We start from the raw sequence: 25,428 nt of genomic DNA on the forward strand, positions 1-25,428 counted from the left end.
CTCTAACAGGAGACCAGTTTTTGTTGCAGGGGTTCTACATTATTTATAAAGATTGTCTCACAATCAAGCAGCAAAAATCCCTGAATTTGCATTTTCTCCCTGATTTTCTCCCTGTTTTTGCGCTGACAACCATATCATGTGTTTTGTTTTAAAGGTTACTCACTAAGAAAATAATAAACAGTGCTTAACAAGTTTATTAGACCACCCTAACCCTAATCAAAGTAAGGTTTATGTCACAGCTGCCCTAAATTAACAGCATTGGTAATTACCAAAAATCATTTTTTATATTTCTGCAATGGTTAATACACCAATATGTAGAAGCTCTTTAACCCAAATGATATTTTTAATGCTAAAATATAATTATTATTGTTATCCATGAATTTCCAAATTTACTGATTTACAAAAAAACTGAAAAAAACAGTAAAGCACATTATTATTTCCTGATTAATATGTCAAATGAGTTATTTACTTGCATTCCTGAACAGAATAATGAGTTTTAGTGGTTGAATGTTATGCTTGATTAATTTCTGACTTCTCAGAGAAGCCCAGTGAGCTGGCTCAAATTTGGGTGAATTCAGTTTGAAATCCCCCATTCCTGTTCAAAATGGTAAAACGTGGAGGGCTCACTGAAAATGAAAGAGTCTGCATTAAAGCACTTCATGATGCTGGATGGTCTTTGAGACAAATATGACAGGTAGTCTAATAAATATGTTAAGCACTGTACATACTTAACACAAGTTCTGGGTTCAGAGGAAACAAAGCAATCACTTCAAGATGTCACAATTATCCTTTTTTTCTTTAGTTTTCAGCTTCTGCTTGGAGTGAGCTTTGACTAGGTGTGACCCGGACTGATCTGCAGGATGGGGATTGAGGCCATCAAGGCATTTTTTCATGGATTATATAAAGCTCAATCTCTTTTTCTTCCTTTGTTTATCTTAATCCACCTCACTCCTTTAATGCTTCCTTTGACACATGACTTTGCAACGGGAGTGACTGAAACGGCAAGGCAGCGGGAAAAAATAAACAGTGGCCAGGAGTTCCAATTAAAGTTCATCAAATGACGGCCAGAAAACAAAGCTGCTTAAACGAGTTTGTTCTGCCTCTATTTATTTGCCTGTCTGAAGACTGAGAACACCTCTGTGCAAATTTAAGTAATTCTTTTCATGATGTTTCATAGATTCTCTCCATGTATGTTCCTGCCAATATTTTCTCCATGGATACACTTAACAATAGCACTATCATAGGAAACTATCAAAGGAAAGTAGTGATTCAGGCTGTGTTTTCTTAATGCAAAGTGAAGCATATCTTATCGGCTGTATCATAGGTTCAAAAATAGAATCTGACACATGCCATGAAACAACATCAAGGCTAAAAACAGAAATGCCTGATTACAACTGTGGACAAAAAAACCCAACAACAAACAGTAAACTGGCAATGTTCACCTTGTTAAGTAGGCGGTCATTACAAAAACTAGGAACATCTGATGTGTACAAATGAGAGGTTCACCCAGGAACACTGAGTAGAGCGATGCAGAGAAGCCTCCTGGAACACAGTCAACACATTTCACACACACAGGCCCTGGAAACAACACGCTTGGGGCTTCCACCTTCATTTAGATGAAAATGGACCTCCTCGAGAGGAAATAAAGCCATTTTTAACTCCCCTCCCTCTCTGTCTCTACCAGACGGGCTCCTGTAATGTGCCCAGTCAATGGACTGTGGGTTTATTCAACTGCAGGCAGCCCACAGCACAGCCATAAATAATGTAGGGCAGCTCACATGAAACCCTAATCACCATTGTGCTGTCACCCAACAGGGAAGATTGCTTGTTTAATTTACTGCGCCGCATCTGTCTCAGTTCTGCCCAATTTAGTTTCACAATTTCAATTGGGAAGGACTCCAGGTATTTATCAATATGATTTTCACCCAATGCCATGAATCAATAAGAATGCAATATGCATGTGTCTAAGTCAGTGTGCGTGTGGACATGCAAGTGTGCACGTGTCTTTTGGGTGATATGTGTGTCATGAAAAACAAACAAGAAAGCTGCAGCTTGTGAAACAACAAAGGCAGGCAGAGAAAAAGCCATCAACACTCAATAAGCGGAGCTCATTATTGGCCGTCTACAACGTTGTTCATTACATTACTATTCCATTAGCATGCACGCATTTGCATATTCCAGTCACCTCTTTACAGAGGCTGTTGATCATAAATGGCAGCCATATGCTGCCTGGTGTGCCATATCACAGAATTATTACTGCGATACAAAAAGCCAAGAAAAATGGAAATTATGTTGACATGGAATGAAGTTAAAAAACAATCAAAGGATCCGCCTTTATTGATAGCGTCTCCCTGACTGAATTAAGTATAATTTACATGCATGTGTTGTGCTTTTGTTCTGACAAACATCTGCTGACTGAGGTTTAACTTGCTTGGTGCATTTCTGGGATTCTTTTCATTCGGATACATGTGCAACACAAGCTGTTTAAAAGCAAAAACAACCCACCAAACCAAAAGAAATGTATGTTTCATATATACAGCATATGGGAATTTCTGCAATGAACCTACTCAGAGATAAATAAAATTCCATCACTATCTGGTTTTGTTGATGTGATTTAAGGTATTTTGGGCTTGACGTTCACACCCTCAGCTGCACACACGAGACTCCTTCCTTTTAACAGGCTCTGCGCTGCAACATTTCAGCATGACAGTGATTTGGTGCGATGGCTCCTCTGCACTGTGATGACAGCCCATGGAGACAGAGTAAGTTGAAGTGGCTCACTAGCTACATAGTGTTGGCGAGCACAGTCTATGGCAGCAGAGCGGTATGATAATGATGCTATGAGCAGCTAGCTGTTGGAGCTAGCGGCAGCAGCCTGAGCCGTATCATCTTTGTTCAGCACCATTATCTCTCCACCGCTGTGTTCATTTTGCACTGATAAATGTGGCCGAGCAACTCTAGCTAATGCAAAAGCAGCTGCAAGTGCAGCAGCTGGGTAATACACTGTCAACTGCCACAGACGCCCACACAGGAGGCACAAAAGAACGGATTTGTTCCACTGGAATCACTGTTAAGATGCTTTAGTCTTTGAAAGTGGACATGACTGCTGCACGCGAGACGTGTGTAATGGAAATGACACTGAAACTTGTCTTCATTAAATAGATAACACTGGAGAGTATTGTGATTTGTAACCCCTACAGTGCTGGTATGATCTTGTTCTAAGATAAAGTGGATCTGATGAGTTTTTGTTTATGAATATCTTATTTTTGAATTACATTGTGAACTTGAATGGACTGTTAATTGGAGCAACATCAAATTTAACGATATAAACAAATAATAGATTAATGGAAACATAATCATCACAATTACATGTGATGAAAATAATCTGGAGTCAACCAGTGTGAGCACTGTAATCCATTTTTCTTCTTGGATATTCTCTATGGCCAAATTTTCAAATTACCCAATAAAACTCTAAAAGTATAATTACACCAGAGTCAACGAAGTAAATATGAAAATGGATGGTTTTGTTTTCCTGGACAGCCCACCAGAAATCACTACGATGTCATAACTGCCTGCAGACGCACACTTGGCAGAGAGCAGCGCTGGTTTTATCAGAGAGCGCTTAAGGACAGATTGGCTGGTCAGACGTGTGTGTGTGTAAGTGACACCCGCTATCTGGCAAGCTGTCTAACTCATGGCAGCAGAGGGTTAACTTGGCAGCTCAGCAGTACAGTTCAGCTCTAAAAGGAACATTAACAGCATGTCCCTCGGTGCAGACGGAGAGAGGGAGGGGGGAAAAAGAAGGACGGAGAGAAGAAGGAGAGATGGATAAAAGACAAGTGGCAAAAAGGGTGGGAGTGCGAATCCAATTTCCAGTGACAGTGTGCTCAGGATCACTTTTTAAGCAGAAGAACATATCATCTGTCAAAGGTAATGGCAGTGTCCAGGGGAAAATGAAAGAAAATAGAAAGGAGACCATTCATTAAGAAGGTGGGGGGTGGGGGTTAAAGCACGGGTCTGCTCTGCTGTCTCACAGGGAAAATAAAATATACAAGCAGTTATTTGTGAGTTTACGAGGTGGCAACGGAGCTACCATCAAGGTTCTCATGCTACACAGATAATATTAGCACAGATACTTGATGAGGAATCTCAAGACAGCAGCGCAGACCTGTCACTGGGAATGACGAGGTCAGTCTTGCTGTCTGGCAGAACGGCTGGCGGGCTTGCTAACAGGCCCGGCCATTCTGTCTTTCACTCTGAGCTGTTGATGTACTCAGTGGAAGCAATTGATACCATTGTTTTATAGAGAGGAGGGTGGAGGGGGGATTAAGACCCAACAATAAGGCTCTTTCAGTGGAAATGTCAGCTGTCACGCCGGGGGACTGTCCGACTGGGCAGAGACACTTTCGTGAAAAGCCAAGGTACAAAATGAGTGTGGAAAATAGTATGAAACCTTGTGACGAGGGGCAATGAAACAGTTTGACATAAGCCAGAACATTCACACACCAAATGGTAGAAATGCAATCTAAAACACGGGACTACGTGAAATGTTACAATGCAGATCAGGTCTGCAGAAACAGAAGGTTTCATATTTGCATCTTTAAGGATCTGCTGTAGAAAATATGTCTGTGATTTCAAGGTCTACCTAAACAACCCTTAGCTCGAAACACCCTCCAAATCAATAACCAGGATAAAAGCTTATATGGGTCTTTAGCTCAGCCTCATTAGGAAAAAAGGAGACAAACGTGGCCTGATTCTTCAGGCAAATTAACATAGCGAGGAACTTAAAATATCACAACCGATGATCCGTTCTGGGACATTTTATCAGGAGACCATACAACAGAGAGATACAAAGTTCTCTCTCTGAGTGCTTTGATAACCCCGCTGGCCTTGGACCTCTTTGAAAAATCTCACTCTGAGGGTTTGAGGTGAATATAAAGAGCGGGTTGAAGTGAGGTACCCTGCCGCTTTAAGGCTGGGATGAAACCGAGTTATTCTACCGCTCTGACCTAATTGCTCTCTCGCTCTCTCGACATGAACACTGGGAGCTGCACACTCTGACACGTAAAGATTATTTAATACCATCAAAGCCATAAAAAGAGGAATAAAAGGAAGGCGGTGTGAAAGGGGAGGGGAGGTTTAACCCTTGCAAGGCCTGGCCAGTCCTAAGGAAAGTGAAATCAGTATGCAAAAGCAGGTCTGTCTAACTGCCAGCGGCCGACGTGAGTGGAGCTCCCACATCCTAACATCACAGCGGCTCCACAACTCCCCGTCCAAAAATCCCTCCACTCTCCTGGTATCGGCTCCCACCCTTCTTCTCTCTTGCTTTTCCCACACTCGCCCCAGTCCCTGAGGCAATGTCTACGTCATCGGGCACCACAGCCAAACCACTGTAATATCCCAATTTATTTCTACTTATTCTGACAGAGTTGGGGCCTGCTTCATTTAGGTCAAGGCTGGTTTTATTAGTGTAAAGCTACAATGCATGGCTCCACTAGAGTCTATTAGCAGCCCTAACAGTTCTAGTGTAAGAAAATAGATGCTGCTCTGCAGACAAAATGAACAATTCTTAAAGGAAACTGCATTAAACAGAGAAACACATTTGAACCAATTCATAAAACCAAAGCGAAACTCTCATTCTGCAGAGTGTTTTTCTCACTTCTAGTTCTTCCTCCTCATGACAAAGACTTACAAGCAGTCAAACTCTGACAAGAGTGTGGGTGGTACTGGGTAGAGGTGTTTACCGTTAGGCAAGCGCTGCATGGGTGACATCTCCTGGGTGCCCTGCCATTGTGGGGAGCGTGTCTCATCTGTCAGCACCTGATGAGTTTGTACTGCACAGCCTCGTGAGTCAGCCTGGCGTGTCAACAACAGAGGAGAAAGCTGCTGTTGTGAGGCTGCATGTGTAGACCACACTACTGACTGAACCAAATCAAACCACCTGACAAACTGAGGCCTTTTACAGAGAAAGCTTTGTACAACACCATATACAAGAAGTAAATTGCCTTGATTAAGAATTCATCACCTTGGACTTTCAAATTTACTGGTCTGTAACCTGAATATCAGTCAACTTCCAGGGGCTTTTCACTGTTTGATATGTACATAAGCTCTCGTCTGAACCGTTTGGGCCCGGTTAGAAAGCGACAGGACGAATCAGCGACAAGGGGCAGTACTTTCAGGTGCGGTGGAGTCGTGGCGTAAGCAAGCAGCAACTAGAGGCCGGTGCAATTATGGCAGAAGAGATTAGCGTGGATGCTGCTAAAGTGCCAGTTTTATCAGAACTTGACAAAATTTTCTTCGTTAAAAGAAGAACAAAGAACAGCAGTGAGTTGTTTTCTTTTCAAAAACAACAAAAGTCATGTACTGACATGTCTATAGTTGCCATGTTTCACATTATTCCCCAGTAGCTGCACACGCGCACCTCGGTCGCGGCTACATCACGTGTTTTGTTGCTCTGATTGGCCCGTAAAGATGTGACAGACAGAACATTCATCCAATCACACTCAGAGTTTTTTCAAATCCTCTGCCCAAACACTTTGTATTGAAGGTTTTCCAGATGGATGTTTGAAACAAATCCATCTGGCATGTCAGGTTAATTTATGGTACCGTATGTTGACATTGTGAGGCGTTGTGTTGTGTCACAACTTCTTTAATGTTACTGTATCATATACAGTATGGCAGTGCATTTGGACTCATATAGCAATGGTTCTCATACTGGGATTCAGACCAGGGGGGCTCCAAAGATGTCAGGGGGGACACAAGGCTCTTGTGCTCTGAGGTCAGTGGTGTGCATAGTGGGGGACGGGGGGGCGGTCGCCCCCCCTCGTGGCCCAATTGTTGAAAAACGTGCACTAAAGTGCCCTCTTGGGAGCCAAAACACACGTTAAAGTGCCCTCTTGGGGGCCAATACACATGCTAAAGTGCCCTCGACAGTCGAAACGAGTGCTAAAGTGCCCTCTTTTAAGCCAAAACACACACTAAAGTGCCCTCTTGGGAGCCAAAATGCACTCCAAAGTGCCCTCTTGGGAGCCAAAACACACGCTAAAGTGCCCTCTTGGGAGCCAAAACACACTTCAAAGTGCCCTCTTGGGAGCCAAAATACGTGCTAAAGTGCCCTCTTTGGAGCCAAAACACACACTTAAGTGCCCTCTTGGGAGCCAAAACGCACTCTAAAGTGCTCTCCTGGTTGGCAAAACACACTAAACTTCAGAAGACCATTAAGACCAAGAAATACTATGAAACATTACTGTTGCAATGACTTTTATGTTTTGGCCCTTTTTTGATCTATATTGAGCCAGAACTACATCTCACAGAACCAGTTTGGATTATCTGGTGTTAATTTGGTGTTAAAATGCACTAGAACACAGGAAATGGCATCTACTTAATTGAAAATGTTCCAGGGGAAGACCCCCAGACCCCCTAGGGACTCATTTATTTATTTCTGTGTTCTTCACAGTCCATCGTTGCATCTACACAGTTCTTGTGGATGCTGATCCTAACTACAGACTAACTTGAGCTGTCTGTCTAGTTAGTCTGTTTAAAGGCTATATAATGTGCCATTTGTATAACATATAAACATGTCTAAAGTGCCCTCGAAAACACACGAAACTTAGTGCCCTCTTCAGTGGTGAGAACGCGCTGTATCCCCTTTTTTTCTTTTCACCCCTGCCCTTGAAAAAGTCTGTGCACGCCACTGTCTGAAGTTATAAAAATGATATTTAGTCAATATAACATCAGCAAATAAAATATCCCACTTGTAATTTAGGTTATATTATATAAACTTAAATTTATGTTAATTTATGACAGCAATTCATCTCATTTTTTGGTGAGGATTCTGAGGGGGCTCAGACCTTTAAAAGACACAAGTAGAAGGAGTTTAATGTAAAAGGTTTAGAACTACTGTGTCATGGTACTGAATGAACTGAAGTTAACACCCACCAAACACCAAATGTGAACAGGTTATCAATTTGGCAAGTAGCTTAAATTTTGGAAGACCATAGGCCACATGACCAGGAAATGTTCCACCTGAGGAGAAACCAGTGCTATAAATGTTGATAATCTAATTTTATTTTCGTTTTTCTTCCATTGTCTGAAAAACAATATAATCCGTTACTTGAATTTGTGATCCAAAACATATGCTATCATCACCATGAAATGTACTGAAACAGATGTATATGTGACACAAATACACATTTATTTTTATGGGTAAAAGATCTGCTTGGTCAGCAGATTTTCCCATCTACCCACCACTCAGGCTAGTGGGTGAAAAGATTAATTTTGGACTCTGGTATCTGGTAACCACACATTGCCCAGTTTTCAAACTTTTTCGCCCAAGATGAACCAAAGATCAAGCTAAAATCTCATGACACATTTCTGTGCTAAATAGCCTCTTTCAACACAAGTTACAGCATCTTTAGTTGACATGTAGTCATTGTAATAGTAAATGGTTGGGCAAATTCCCACAGCACACCTACACCTGCCTCGCCAATGCATCTCAGCGCACCATTTGGAAACCAATGGCATAGCATATATCGCAATAATCCGGGCAGCATAGCGTATCATATCATATTATATGGTACTGCATGTCGTCATGTCATGTCTTTGTGTGTCACATTGTACTGTACCATATCTTTCTGAATCCTAACAAAGAGCCACAATCCCTAATGGTCTTTGTGCTAGCACCACATAAAACCTCAGCTATGACATTATGACACCAAAAATTTCCGTCAGGGTGAACACACTTGTAACACCTCATATCTTCTAAATAGCTCTCAAAAATGTCCTTTCTTCTGCTAATTCTGTATTAACAACATTAACTAGTGTTTTATATAAAGGCACAAACATTGTGATGATTTGGATGATTCACACTCTCATGACCTGCTGAGCTGTAAAGATGACACTGTCCATCAGTGCTCCATGGAACATACCATTGTCAAAATAGCATAGTAGAACTATCACACAGATCTGAAAGCCATAACCTTCACAAAATCTTCCCTAATGTGCACAGTGAAACTAACATTCATTTTTTCCAAAGGTGATAAGCAAAAAAAAAAAAAACAACAAAACTAGCATCACGTGGCATCACATGTGACAAAAACGGGCAGCGCTAGGAGCTACTGACTCACTACTATTGCCTTTTTAAAGAACAAAGGAGGAAAATTTCCTTTCCAGTGTCACTCACACTTGACTTTACAATCTGCAGAGGAAGGAGAGGGACGTGGTGAGAGGGGTGTGAGGGGACAAAGTGAGTGTGCTGCAGCTCCAACAACGATGACAAATTTAGTGCCATGTGAAACCATCGCGTGTGAGTGCTTAAACTGGCACAGTTCACACGAGGAGAGCACCAGCTTCCTGTTTCTGCTTGTAACAGAGGGTTGCTAGTAGTCAAAGAACTCTCTCTTTGTTTTGTGTAAAAGAGCACTGATGCTTCTTTAAAAACAGGACCAAAACTGAGCTGTTCAATATATTAACAAAACTTTATTTTCTAGGTTCTGTATGGTGTTTCAAGGCCAAATGCAGCGTTCTTATTTCTGAATGCATGACAAAATCTTCCTGTCCCTTTTTTTTTTTATCTTACTAACAAGTGAGACAGCTATGGATGCCTGTTTTCCCCCTCTTAAGCATTAAGATAGGGATATACTGTTAGATTTCAATGTAGATTTATACAATATTTCGTTTTTAAATGCAAAGTTATTTTCAAAATCATCTAGTGACAGAAGCCAGTTACAAGGATGGCAAGGCATTTAAGTGATAAACACATTAAGAGGAGGGGTGACGTTGATGTGGTCGTCATCAGCTTTTTCAGAAGTTTTGTCTTATGTTTTCTGCTCTTTTAATTGGATATGTGAGGGTTTTTTTCTGATAAATACCATTTTACTATGTATAAAATCGGGGATGCACAATATTATCAGCATATAAGTATGAACAGATAACATGCAAAAAAATCTATTATTTACAGAAAATATATTGCCACAATTTCAAACATATTAGCCATACTAATAGGTAGAATGTATAAATAAGTCTTGCAGTAAAAAGCAGTATCAGTGGGCCAACCTCAGCCAAAGTTTTATTCTTTTTCTGTCCTCATTTCCTAAACTTTAAACTGTGTTCAAAGGACTGAAATCTAAGCTCTGAGCTGAAGCTAGTAAAATTAATTTTAAATATAAAACTGTTATTTCAAGCACTTTCTCTGTGAACAACCCTACAAACCTGTTGTTCAAAACAGATTGTAAAATATAAACTCAATAAAAAGAGTCACACTGTTACTGAGTGCTCTACAGAGGTCACAGTCTGTCAGCAGGTTGTTACAGTGCTGTTTGAAGCGCTCTAAAAGCCACATGGAGCATGCTTTATACAGCTAGCGTTAAAAATAAATTTAGCATATACTGTACACTTAATCAAAATCATTTATTTCATTTATTGCAGAATCGAACTCGGTTTGTTTTTGCTGTATGTCTGTTTCAAAAAAACAAATTGACGGTCACAATAAGAGTAACAGTTCTTTTCTGGTCCAGGTGAGACCTGGTGCATGAATCTATAGGTATCGATATCGCTATCAGCCAAATTAAAGTTGACAATATCAACATATTGGACAATATATCCAATATTCAATATTGTGCATCTTGATGTTAAGTTCATACAACTACTTGTTAAATAATGCCCCTCCTAAAACAGACTGAGTTGTTTGATAGTTTTTACGTTTTGAATAAATCATTGTTAACTCTCTTTAGTTGCCATGGTATTTGACACAGGTATCAGAAGTGTTTGATTATTCTTGTATGAGGTAGGGCTGAACAATTTGCAAAAATAATCTAATTTCCCTTTTTTTCCCCCAATATTGCAATTGCAATTTAATATATGATTATTCTTAGGTCACTCTTGTGTATTTTTCAACAAATTCAAGCAATAAATAATTCCATAAATCAGACCATGTGCATTGAAAACAATGAAATTTTTTCAGAAGCAATTAATCCATAGTAGCATGAATCTGAATATGGGGGTGCAACAAGCTTTAAGCTACAAAGGAGGTGGCTGGGGCGGAGGAGGTGAGGCTGGCTACCAGCTGATCGCAGCTAGGGTATGACCTTCGTGAAGTAACGCTAGGCTTCATCAGTTTTATTTAGAATGAACTATTTTTGCTCATATTGCCAATGTGATGTTATTTGCTTTGTTTAAGGACATTATCATTTTTATGTCACTCATTTTGATTGAGAAAAACAAACATAAAACACAAAAAGGAGGATTTTTGTAAACCATTATAAAAAAATTACACTTGAATGTTTGCATAGTGTGCATAAAATCACTGCTGCTGCAAACAAAAATTGATGTATTTAACTGGTATTTTGACACCTTTCAAGATAAAAGAAATATTGCAACTTCTGCGATTTGTAAATTGCAGCAGGCCATATTACGATTTAATCTAATTTGCGATTAAACGCCCAGCCCTATTATGAGGGATGCGTATTAGCCAGCTAAACAAGCAAACATCTGGTCCTTAAGTAGTCTGCACAAGAATTACTATTTGGTTAATCTAATTTTTAATACCTTTGATTTACCATTTCACACCAACAATCCCTGTCAGCTTCTAGCTGCTTCTGTAGCTCCAGTTAATAGCTACTGCCACAATGCTTTTTTAAGCTGTTGTGTAACTTTTCCACCTTAGAATAGTAGCTCCAACATTAAATTTCAACAGTGAGATTGGTGTCTATGCCACACACTGAAATACATCAAGCCAAATCCCTACATAATGTTGCTTTAAAACAGCAACACTTAACAATAGGAAACCAATGGCAGTGATTGCATCTTGCAGAGTGCAGTTTCACATTAGTCTGATCTAGAAAATAGAGTCCTGCCTGTTTTCAAGAGCAGTTATCGTTTGGTGTACCCAGATTTTTAACCATTCGCCTAGGAATATCACTAAATTGTTTCATTTCAAGCTTAAAAACATGACAACCCTACTACATAGTGGCACTCTCCTTTAGCAAGTGTTTGGTGGCTGAAGGATATAAGGCTCTCTGTGTAAAGCAGACAAAAAAGCTTTTAAAACAAGTACAAAACTAAAGAAAAGAAACAATTCTGCCAATCAGAGCTCAACCAGATATTAAAAAAACAATCAGGATACAAAAAAAAAACAATCACAATAGATTCTGTGACACATTAAAGTAAAAATCATCAAGGCTACTCTAACATACTACAAAAGCTATTGTACAGTTGGATGTGTTGTGTTGTTACAGCTAAGTTAGACTTGCATAGCAATGTTCATCTGGTAGAATGATTTAAAGATCCTCTGGAATTTATAACTCTGAAATATATTATCATTCATATCACAACATCCTCATACCAAATCCAGTGAAGAAACTGAATGTTTCTTTTCATTTTGCATCATCCAAATATTCAATTATTTTGTACTCAGAACCTTCAATAAATTATCAAAACTTGCATAAAGCCTAGAGGGTTTGAAACATAGACAGGGGTGACAAGCTTAATCTGAACATTCAACTCATTTCATCAATGAGGCGTGTATAATGCACCGCAGATTGAAGTTATAAATAATAGTAATGGCTGTTTGATATGCATAGGTCACATGCTTGTGTCTGCTAATGCCCATCTCCTGGATGGGATGTCTGCATCCTTCTCATTGCCCTGCATTATCATAAACTATTGTGTCATGATGATAAGGTCATTTAATGCCCTTGAATATGCTCTTTCATGTCATCACTGTGTTGTTTGTATGCCTGCCCTCGATGTTGCTCACTGCGAAGCTGCTTGAAAGCGCACAATGATTTTAAAGGTCACTGTATATTCATTTGTGAAAATTGTGTAGAATGTAAATAATAAATCCTAGATACTAGTAAACTTGGCGCTCAAAGCAAAGCCTATGAATGACGCAAAGTATTTAGTATGACGTCATCATGTGGAGTGACTTTCTCTGAGCTACCGCCCTACACTGACTGACTTCCAGCGTCCCTGGGGGGGTGACAGGGTGGGAAAACCCTCAGATATGCTACACCAAATTTCCCACTGAGTGACTCAGCCTCTAATGCATCTTGCTCTGAATGTCACTGGTTGTCATGTTAAAGGGCATCTTCTTCTCCCAGCGCCACTTCTATTAAAAAAAAAAAAACAGTCTGCACTTCCATTATCAAAAGCAGTATTAATCTGTAACATATCTGTAATATCATAAAATACCATTCAGCAAATCATGCTGTTCCAGGAGCCATATGGTGCATAGATTTATCAAATAAAAGGAAGCAGCTCCAAAGCACTTGTTACCACTTTAAATTAAGGGTAATAAGCACTCTTGCTAATCTGTGCTTTTATTTGACAACATTTTACAAGATAACACTTTAAGTCAAGTACGCTGCAGGGTATGCGACTCAAAATTATAACACACTCATGACATCTAATTTGCTGAGATCTAGACACCTTAAGCTGGCAGGGGTTTATCAGGGGTGCTGACAAATAAGGACATATATCTGTCAGTTTGCAGCACACTCGAAGGCATCATTTTTTTACGTCAGAGGAATGCATGCATGTGTGTTTAGGGTCATCAAGTTTCCAACACACATCAAAAGAATGCAGAATGTGGTTGTCCTCCCCTTTTCGTGAGCTACGCCTGTTCATACACCACATCGAGGAGAGGAAGTGGGCTCCTGATATGACAGCTATTAACAACAACAAAGTATACTCCACACTCGAGCAAAGTTCACCTCAAGCATTCAAGCAGCCCGCAACGAGGCAATGTCGACCGTTACATTCGTCAAAAAATACATATCTCTCCACATTCCGCTGCTCTGACGCTGCAAAACAAACAAGCCCCTATCTGAGAGGGTACAAGCGGTCAGGCACACAACATTGCACGTTTTTAACTCCTCCAATCGACACTTTTTGAAGTGAAAAGCCACAAGGTCACTTCGTTTGTTTTGCGAATTGGCTGGAGGAAGCTGTCAGTGTCTGCACGAGCTCCACTGAGGAGCACAGGAGCGTTAGCTTTTTAAGCTAGCTGCCCTGAAAGACGTCCTATCCCCCGCTGAATATAACCCCGCTCGAACAAACAAAAATATCATGAATGTCCGACAACGAAAGCGTTTCGTCTCCGTTTGACTGAAAACTTGACAGGAGTTTCGGACTGTAGTTGCTCAGTCCACTCCTTTCTGTCAGTGAACGGCAGTTAAAAACCTGTCATGCTCGCTCATATTCTAACCGTTGCAACGCATGACGCATTCAAATTCCTCCAGATGAAACAGTTTAATACGGTGTTCGGTTAACCTCTAACAGAGGCTGAGACCTGTACGCATGCTGTCAAATGTTGACAAGCTGTCAATGACAAGTGGATGGTAGTACCTGGGACCTGTTGACTCCTCCTCCCGGTCCTCTCGAGCTGCTGCAGCTGCTGGTGGAAGTTGAGCCGCGCAGCTGTATATGTCCCCGCTGCGGTGATACTCTTTTCAAAGTTTTCTGCCGACTCTCAAATATGCTAACCGTGGCTCTCACGAGTGCAGAGTGGCATTAGCTCCCCTCTTCTCCTCCTCCTGCTCTTCCTCCCTCCCTGGGTAAACCGGTAGGTAGGTAAGAAACGGTGTGCCGCGTTCACAGAGCAGGCAAGTTTGGCACCGCTTTCGTACAGGCAACCATAGCAGTCACGTTCTCTGGCTGTGAAATCCAATACCAGCCTAGGACACGCCCATCTCCTTTTCTGGGGGCCAGTCCTTAAAAAGTGACTGTCCTGCTTTTTCCAGATGTGCTCAGAGCTCTGCTGGAAAGATGGGAACTAACAACAATTCTAAGGCCTGCAGCAATTGTTGGGTTGTATATTTAAAATGATTTTCTTCCCCTTTGTCAGTCATTTACTGCAATAAAACCACAGATGTAAATGCAGCATGATTATATAGAAAACGCTTTAATAAGAGTCTTCTTTTCTAACATTACTAAAGATTGCCAGTAAAATAAACATATTAAAGTCAGAGTAGACTAGTCCTGGGCAAAATGGTCCCTAACAGAGGGTTTTGCATTCTATATAAAATTATGTTTGTACATTGTGATTAAAATAGTATCCTACAAGACACATTTAAAGGGAACTCTCAATGCCAGGGATGGGCAAATTGGGTGACAAGGAGGGCCACATTAATTTTATCCTCACTACCAGGGGGGCACATTTTGACAAACTGTAGGATATTCTCAGTTGAACAATTATAATTACTTGTAATCTAACAAAAATAACAAATATACAGCTTTCATACAAATTCATTACTTCAACATTTATTCTTTGAGATTATGCTTTTTGATTTAAAAACATACCAGTAATCATTTTTTATTATGGAAAAAAATGTTGTTTTTCCATGGCAGATTTTGTCAAGACAGTCTGGCTTCAGACACACTAAAACCTTTGAAATAAAATCAGATTAAACTGCCATTTAAGGTTAGGTTATTGGTTCAGGTAACCAAAATTTTAAAGTTAAAACCTGACCTGTAAATCATTATTACATGACATTTTATGAAGCTGAGATAACCCTCTGCTACAACAGGAAAACAGCTCACCCTCCATGAAAACACTTTAAGCATGGCTTATGTAGCTCTGTTAGCTGCATAGGCTGCCTACGTAGATAATGTCGCTAAAGCTAAGATCACAAAGCAGCTATGTAAGCTACATCAATACCTTAGTTTTAGCTACGTAGATAATGAAGCTAAAGCTGAACTCACAAAATAGCTATGTAGCTATGTTAGCTTTAGCTATGTTGCTAACGCTCACGTTGTTAGAGGTAACTTGACCTAACATTGGCTTATGTAGTAATGTGAATTACTTAGCTAGCTTAGCAATGTTAGCTTTAGCTAAAGCTAACAAACCTAAAGCGAGCCACTATTTGTGTAACTACTACTTAAACAAGTCAACACATAATTTAATCCCAGAGAAGATCCAGCCTTTTTCTCTTTTTCATTTATGAAATGTTAAGTGTGGTTAGTTCATGAATATAGCTGCCAGATTTTGTTTATGAATAAATTAGGGGCTGTCAGAGATGTACTGTCTGCAATTAGAATGTGTTGTAATAATACGTTAATTTATCAAGATCTGTAGAAAATGACTGAAACTAACTTATCATGGGATAAATAAAAGAAGATTTTGAAAAGAAAGAAAAGCAAAAATGAACTTATTATCAAGGAAAATGTAGTTAAATGAAATGCTTTTGTACATTAGGGCTTCTGTAAATTTTAACTTGGTTATTAAAAATCTATACATACATTATAATATATACATTGCATTGAATAAATTCACACCCTTCTTGGCAACCCCCTAGTCTGTGTCTGGAAAGGGCAGACCTTTGAAAACTTCTCAGAAGGTGATTGGTGGAACATTCTGTCTGTCACAGTCATTACAGACCAGTCAGAGCAACAAGTTATATGGCATACTGAGCATGTGCAACCCTGCTGAGCAACGTACTGTATATAATTTGAGCTCCACAAGCAGCTGCTATCATTGTTCACCATTAGAGGAGCCAGTTGGTAGACAAAATTCAAACACAAAAAGGCTTTTCCTCCAAGAAAAGCTTTCATTGCAGTTCTTTGCTCTTCTTTTGATTAAAAAAAATGCTTTCCAGTTCTGATTAAACTGCCTCTATAGCTACATCTGAGCTAATCCCTTTACCAGCGACAGCCATTGTTTACCGACTTGCAGCACAACTAAAGCCTTTGTTCTCCTCAAATGATGCTGATTGGTCCGTCCATTCTCAGACCTGGCACAAATGTTTCCTACAAAGGTTTTGCAAGATGGATTTGCCTCATGGCAGACATGGAATCTAACAATCCATCCACTTTGCAAAATTATATAAAATTTGCATCATATCTATAAACATTCAATAAATTGATCAGGTTTCCTGTATGAAAAATGTTAAAGTTTCTTAATTATCTTCTAGAAAGTAAAGTATTTTATTAAAGATGAAATAAAATACATTACCAATCAGGCGTTAAACTCAATATCGTTCTTTCATTTTTTTATGAAATGAGACAATTCTTTGTGATGTAAATGTGCATGCCTGTTCAATCAGAGCCTAACTAACACATAACTCCACTTTATTTTCAGCAGCCAAAGCACACTTTCTTGAGTTGCTTAAGAACATAACCTTTAATGTGAGGTTTAAAGTCAATAGTGCCTTCAGTGAATATACAGTTATGTAATTTTTGATCTTTTAAAGCAGTACACCCAAACACAACATTAACAGAGTATTCTAAGCCAAAAGAAGGCACAGTTAACTATTACTCATTTTCAAAAGGCTAAAAATGTCAGGGATTTTGGGAAAACACTGATGACAAATTGTGTTAATTCAGCATGTAAAAACAAGAAAGTTACCTTCAGGAACTAAGAATGCCACACAACTACTGCAATAAATGTTTAAACAGAAACTTAAATGTTCACTTTTCAGAGATATAGGTTAAAAACAGTAGCCTCATCCCCACTTAGTCTTTTTTAAGATCCGTGATTTAGGTTTTATGTGAACATACCTAGTTTTCTGAAGCATGTGTCTTGTTTTTTAAGCCTTAAAAAACAGCTGCACATCTCTACAATGGCACACCCAAAAAACTGGAGAATCCTCCAATTTTATTCAAATATGTATCATTTTTATAAAACTTTAAACAGTCTGGCCCTCTGTGCGTTGCGTGACTATGCCTCCCTGTCCTGCTGAGAGCACCATTAAAGGCTCTAAAATATCTCCCCCCACCATTTGTAATGTACCCTTTTTTTTTGTCACATTGCATTCGGGCTGCCGGTTCTTTCTGTTACAGTCCGCCACTCAGAGGATTCCTCTAACAGATTGCAGTCAGAGCAGCAGCTCTTTTTATATTTAAAGCAAATTATACATTTGTCAAAGAGCAACCCAACTGTGTGCTTGCTGACACTGCGTTTTACTGTCAGACAGCACACAGCTGTTTTTTAATCTTTATATTTAAAATGTTTCTGGTTGTCTGAGTAGAATTTTAACATATTATTTAAAATGCCTTCCACTTAAGGGAACAGGTCAATATATATACATACATATATATACTGCAGTGCTTAACAAATTTATTAGACCACCTGTCATGTTTGTCTCAAAGACCATCCAGCATCATGAAGTGCTTTAATGCGGACTCTCATTTTCAGTGAGCTCACCACGTTTTGCCATTTTGAACAGGAATGAGGAATTTCAAACTGAATTCACCCAAAATTGAGCTGGCTCACTGGGCTTCTCTGAGAAGTCAGAAATTAATCAAGCATAACATTCAACCACTTCAAGTAATTTTTCTGTTCAGGAATGCAAGTAAATAACTATAATTTGACATATTAATCAAGAAATATTAATGTGCTTTACTATTTGTTCAGGTTTTTTTGGTAAATCAGTAAATTTGAAAATTCATGGATAACAATAATAATTATATTTTAGCATTAAAAATATCATTTGGGTTAAAGAGCTTCTACATATTGATGTATTAACCATTGCAGAAACATATATATATATATATATATAAACTTAATGTCAGAATCAAAACAGATTTTTACAAAGTAATGTCCATTGAATAAGAATATGTAAGGTAAAATAAGTGTCATGGAGTACATAAGTATTCATCCCTTCAAGTCAGTTTTTAGTAGAGACACCTTTGACTGCAATCACAGCTTTAAGTCTGTGTGGATAGGTCTCAGTCAGGCCTGCACATCTGGACACTGCAATTTCACTCCATTTTCCTTGCAAAACTGCTCAAGCTCCGTCTCCGTCAGTTTTCACTGGGATCAGGTGTGAACAGCCCTGTTCAACTCCAGCCATGGGCACTATTGGCTTGAGGTCTGTGCTTTGACTCGGCCACTACAGATCATTCACCTTATGGCATTCAAACCTTTTCTGTGTAGCTTTTGCTGTATGACTCCGCTCTCCGCTCTTGCTGGAAAATAATTCTTTCCCACGCTGTATTTCTCTTGCTGACAGAATAAATTTGTCCCCCAGGATTTTCCTATATTTTCTCACATTCATTTTACCCTCTACCTTTACAAGCTTTCCAGGGCCAGCTGCATAGAAGCATCCCCACAGCATGACAATGCCACCATTGTGTTTCACATTAGGGATGGCGTGTTTGTGGTGATGTGCAGTGTTTGGTGTCTGTCAAACATAGAGTCTTGTCTAATGGCCAAAAAGCCCCATTTTGGTCTCAGCCAACCCAAAGAAACATTCTCCCACTTTACCATGGAGTCTCTCACATGCCTTTTGACAAACTCAGGTCAAGATTTAAATGAACTGAGTTTTCTCCAACAATGACTTTCTCTTTGCAAATCTTCTATAAAGCTTTGACTAGTGAAGAACCCGGGTAACAGTTATTGTACGCAGAGTCTCTCCCATCTCAGCTGCTTAAGTTCCTTTTCTCTGAGTTTCTTGGAGTGTTCTTTTGTCTTCATGGTGTAATTGTAGCAAGGAGTACTGATTAACCAGTGACTGGACCTTCCAGACACAGTTGTCTTTATACTACAATCACTTGAGGCACATTTACTACACTCAGGTGATCTAAATTTCACTAACTGTGAGACTGTAGCACCAGTTGGCTGGACCTCTGTTGAATTAGGTCAGTCACTTCAAAGGGGTGAATATTTATGCATCACTTATTTTACATCAAAAAATTTTATTTAATTGACATTACTTTGTAGAAATCTATTTTGACTTTTACATTAGAGAGGTTTTTTTTGTCATTTTTATGTGAAAAGGCCAAAATTATACTGACCATGACTGATTTATAAAATCATTGTAAGGGTAAAACATCAATGGGATGAAGCTAGTGTATTTACAGTAGTTGCAAACAAGTGTGTGTCTCATATGCGTGCAAAGGAGAAAGGCTCAGCTTCTCTTCCCTCTCTGTTAGAAACAACTGCAACACTCAATATCTTTCCGCCCCAGAAAGCAAAGTTTGGTGACAGGTGTTAGATGTGAACCTCCCCGTCCCATATGATTGGACAAAAGGCCACAAGACAGCTAGTGACATACTTTGCCTCTATGTTACCTTCTCAGTGTCTTTTCATCTTTTCTTTTTTCCTGGGAGCATTGACAGTGCCACAGAGAGAGAGGGAGTGCAGGAGCGACAGTATCCTCCTTGTTTCCCCTGCTGCCTTCAAGGCTTTCTCAAACAAAAGCTGTGAGTGGCACTAAGCTGTGTGAGTTGTCACACATCCCCACATGAGTGAGGAATGCAGCGCTCGAGGGGGGAGTTGTTAGTTGTGACATGGGACACATAGGCATGCTGGTGAGCATGGACTGAGGGAGTTGTGAGAAGTATGCACTGGTGCTGTCATAACAGAGTGGTAAAGTAGATGAAACTGTCTAGTTCCACTGGATCCTGACCATAGACTCTAGATTAAGATAGACAGAGCAACAGCTGCCTGAGAGTGACAGAAAAACATTTAGAGCTCCCACTTCTGACTGAATGCAATATGGGTCATATGTCCTCCATGTTGACAGATGGGAAATGGGTCAAACTGTAAAGTAAAATGCTGGTAAAATAATTTTTATCAAACTTGAAACATATCTTGATAGTTTGTTCTTATGCTGATTTATGTCCAAGTGATCATTTTTCAGAATAGTTTTGTTTTTATTGGTCATTTATTGCAAAAAAGAGCACATGAAACTCTATGATTGAGAACTCTGTTGACAAATTCTGCAGCTTTCTTAAACTTATGATTGGTTTACAGGAGACAATGTTAAAGAAAACTTCATAAAACAGTATGATAAAGTCATAGAACTTCCATGAACAAGAGTGTCTGTTTCAAAAGGACACTGCTGTGCTGTGAACTGTACCAACCTGGTGGAAGGGGCTGCTGTCAATTCAATGGGCTAAAAGTGCCCAAAATAGTGCAATATGTAAGCCCCAACTGCATATCAAGATACTGACAATGATTCTGTTGGCAACTTGTTCTGCTTGAGTTACTGAAGACGGGATGGCCTCGCCCTTTTCATGAGAAAAGGTTCCACGTGTACCTTTATATCTTAAGGTCTGTATGCACAAGACATTTTTTTTCAGAGGTGTTTTTTCAGACACATGATCCAATACAAAAAAGTCACTGTTGGAAGTCTTGCACAGTGAGTCAGATGCATTTCTTTTTCTAGTCACTGCAAGAATAAAATTAAATAAACAAAATTCCAATACTGCAAAGACAAAAAGCAATGACGTGGACTTTATGGTCTTTCACTCTTTGATTAAGAAAAGAAAAACACAGTGGATCAATCCACTCCTGACAGGGACCTTGATAAACTTATTATTTGTGCAAATCTGCGTATGATCGAGCTGTGCAAAGTACTAAAAAGCTGTCGGACATCTTTTCATTTCAGCCTTGGCTCTAGGTTCAAATTTTGGCATTCATCTATTATGTTCCACGGTTGCATTCTTCAAAATGAATGGGCACAACATGGTGTTTAATTGGAAGTTTTAATGCCAACGGATAGAGAGAGAGGGAGCTGCAGCCACTGCTCTGAATAGTTTTCAGTCCTCTATTTAGCTTAGATGGACGCAAAAAAAAACCCAAAAAAAAAAAAACCACATACACACAGAAAAACAAACCTGTTCATTAAAAAAATGAGTTTTGGAGTCCGTCCAGCAGGATTGACACATGATATTGTATTTTTTATTTTTTTTGATGATCAAAGGGACTTAGTATGCCTTACTGTATATTTTATTTTACACTAAGTTTAACACATTTACACGAAAACTGATCTGTAATAGTCAGCTAGTGACAGGGAGGCTCGTCAAACCTTATTGTATTAGTGTTGTTGTAGTTCAGAACCCCTCTCAGTGATTGTATATAAGGATGGACAGCACATCTCACCTGTCACCGGTTGTACATAATTGAGGTCTAGCCATCCATCCATGCATTCATCAATCCATGCATCCATCCATCCAGCCATCCATCCAGCCATCCATCCATCCATCCATTACAGTGGCAGCAAGCTAAGCAACTGGACTCAGACATCCATCTCCACAGCAAAAAACATTGTATCAAACAATAGAAGTTTTGGGCATTTGCAACTCTTATGCACCAAGCAATACACTCTTTACAACACTTCAACAGTCAAAGTCTTTGTGGAACTTCACTTGGTGATGTTTTCATGCAAGTATACAGTGCCCATTAGAAAATCCATCCCCTTATACCGCCATCTGAAAGCCTACAAATGTATGTACAGCCTTTATGTATTTTCAATCATGCTGTCATTTTGGAAGTGAAGCACAAATGATTCTTCATCATCAAAGTATAGGCAAGTGCCAGTTAGCCAAGTTAATCCCCTTCAAACCTCTCCCTTCTTCTCTTTGGGTTGATTCCCCTAAAGGAAAAGTGGGTGTCATTTATTTTTCAGCGATGTTGTGACTCTTATCCATCATCTTATTCATTATTTGCTTCTTTTTAAATATTTATTGTTTCCTCCCAAAACATCAAGTCCCGATGTGTTTATATAGTGATATTATTGGCCTTGCACTGAAGAATAACAGTTTTAAGGACGAACTCTGTTAGCTTAAAGTTGTAGAAAATTAAGTAAACTGAGAATTTATGTTGCATATTTTATTCCATTTGTGCTGGAGTTGGAGCTGGATTGAGCACTAATACTGAAAGTTTCTGGTTTTATTTACAACCTCACATATAAAAAAAGTTGAGCGCTTTGTAAAATATTTTAAAAAACAACAAAAACCAATGATTGTAAATCTCAAGCCGTTTGTGAACATGATCCAGAAATGCTGCGGTTTTCTCTGGGCCAAAGCTCATTTAAAAGAGACTGAGGCAAAACGGAAAACTGTTCTGTGGTAGGATGAATCAAAATTGAAAATCTTTTTGGAAACCACAGGAGCCGTGTTCTGCAGAGTAGAGAGGAGAGGGATCTTCCAGCTTGTTATCAGCGTACAGCTCAAAATCCTGCATCTCTGATGGTATGGGGTTGCATTAGTACCTAGCATGGGCAACTTATACATCTGGAAAGGCACTATCAATGCCAAAAAGCATATTGAGGTTCTAGAGCAACAAATGCTCCCATTCAGGGAAGGCCTTGCATATTTCAGCAAGATAATGCTAAGCCACATACCATATTGATCACAACAGCATGGCTTCGCAGTAGAAGAGTCCAGGTGCTGAACTAAAAAAAAAAAAAAACACGGAACAAAATATTCAGGACTGGTGAGAATCTACATCAGACAAGAATGGGACAACATTCCTCTCCAAAAACTCCAGTAACTGGTCTTCTCACTTCCCAGATGTTTACAGATTGTTGTTGCCCTGTCCCTACTTTTTTGACATTTGTCAAAATGAGCTTTTGATTTCTATGAAATGTTTAAATGTCTCAGCTTTCACATCTGGTGTTTTCTTTTGTGTTCTATTGTGATTAAAATATGGATTTATTAGATTTGCATATTTTTGCATTCTGTTTTTAATTTACATCATACACAGCGTATTATTTTTTGCTGGTGGTCTTTTATATCATTCTTAGTAGAATTAATATTGACTTTTTGTCACACAAATCAGGATAACAGCAGCCAACCATTCCACCAATGGAGAAGTCTACTGGTTACACCACAGTGTAAGGTTTTGTATTGTGTTGCGTTGCGTTTCCTCTGCATGTCTCCTAGTTGGATAGGAGGCCTCTGGGGTGTCCTAAGCCCAGCTGCATCCTCCACTTGTAGCCAGGTTTACACTGGGAGTTACTGGAGTTGAATCTTAATGTCTTTGCAGCTCCATTCTACACTTATATGTGAATACAGACAGATTTTCAGCATGTACTGTACAGCCGTAACTACATGTCATGCATAGTGAAAAGCCACGTGATGCCTGTTGGGTTTAATGCTTTACATAGCCTCCACATACTGTATGTCAGACTGGACTCCGTGGCTTGTAATGTACATCAGTAGTTATACTGAAATTAAATCTGGCATGTTGCAAAGATCAAGACTCCTGACTCTTTCTTCTCCATTGTTAAGGCTGTAAAGGAGTGAGAGGAAGTGGCAGACAGGCCTGGCATTGGCATAAAGGATTAAGTACAACATGCATACAGAACGTCTTTGAATGCTCCTGTAAGTCTTGAATTACCACTAACTTGTTTCTTTCACTTCAATAGCTTAAATCCATTAAGAGGTTTCAAAGCGAGTCCAGACTCTCAAAATGGGTCAGTCAGTGTATGAAGGAGTCCCGAGGTGATTAAGAAGATAGGAAAATGAACGCACAAAAAAATGACTCACTTTTCCAGACCATTCTTTAAGTTTTTTTTTTTGTGGTAAAGTCAGATTATATAACCAATGCAATTGTCAAAACTTCAGTAAGTGGGGCAAAAAATCCATCCGGTACTTTGTCAACATGAATGAATTAAAAGAATAATGCAACTCTTATTTCTCTATGGTAAATATGATGCTAAAGCCAACAGCCTGTAATCTTAGCCCAGCTCACAACCTGTTAGCTTCAGTCATTAGCTTAACTCAAGATAAATGTCAAGAAAGGTGAAAAAGTTTGATCTTTTTTTTCAACTGTGACCAGTGTGATCTACCTAGTGTTTCCAGAGGGTGGCTTTAAGTGTTATGTGCTCTTCCTGATATCTGATTGGTCATGCAGGTGCAACCTCTCTGTTTGGATATCAGCCTGATCAGAGGCAAACTTATTAATTGGGGCATTTTGTAACATGCTGTAAACAACTTTTGTGGCATTCAATGGAGTAAGTAAAAGTTTTACATTTTCTTTCACTCACAAATTCAAGACATCTCTGTACTACTGTAATGTCAGTAGTAAAAGTGGATATGATTAGTAGTTTAAATAAACCTGTTTGTGCGCTCTGCTTCATGCAACTTCTGCATAAGTCGTCACTGTACTTCTGTACTTCTTTAAGTTTTAAAAAAGCTAAGATATACATGTATCCTAAAGGAATATTTCTTCAAGGACTTCCTGGATTATCAATTGAAGCTGTTGGATCAAATTTCTCACATTTGGACAGAGCAAGGCAAGTTTTTCCCTTCTTTCACTCATTATGCCATGAAATTCCAGCTTGCCTCCTAGCCTTATGTTTATACCGTACAAACCAAGCCACTGGTAGTGAAGCAATGACGGCGTGCTAAGCTCCTCAATTCCTCAGGTGTCCTCATGAGCTGGTCCCATAATTCAAGGAAACCTAATAAAGCTTCATAGTTAAATGCTGATTTTTATTTCTGTAATAAACATGGTTACAGCCTAGCAATAATGTTTTGACTCAATAGCAATTTTTTCCACTTTTAATGACTGTGTTAGGAATATACAGTCGTGTAAGTTTTAAGTTTGGGTTGTAAGGATTCATCACTATGTGCCTCAACCTGGGGCTGGAGAGGCCCCCCGCCCCGCCCAACCCCCTTCTTTTTCCCCTCAAATGACGCTGATTGGTCAGAACTGTTTTTGGGTCTGGCACAGTCATTTCAGACTGAAGCTTTGCAAGA

General features: G+C 39.4%; 1 protein-coding gene across 4 annotated transcripts in view; it reads right to left on the minus strand.

Annotated features, from left to right (window-relative positions):
- raraa (retinoic acid receptor, alpha a) overlaps positions 1-14,638 on the minus strand; it is a 243,100-nt gene extending 228,462 nt beyond the window's left edge. For all 4 annotated transcript variants that reach the window (XM_041815338.1, XM_041815341.1, XM_041815340.1 and 1 more), the window contains exon 1: positions 14,344-14,638. The gene's annotated coding sequence lies outside the window, so the exon portion shown is untranslated. The remainder of the gene's footprint in view (positions 1-14,343) is intronic.
- Between the last annotated feature and the right edge of the window lie 10,790 nt (positions 14,639-25,428).

This window comes from Cheilinus undulatus, linkage group 20, assembly GCF_018320785.1.
Source record: "Cheilinus undulatus linkage group 20, ASM1832078v1, whole genome shotgun sequence".
Taxonomy (NCBI): Eukaryota; Metazoa; Chordata; class Actinopteri; order Labriformes; family Labridae; genus Cheilinus; species Cheilinus undulatus.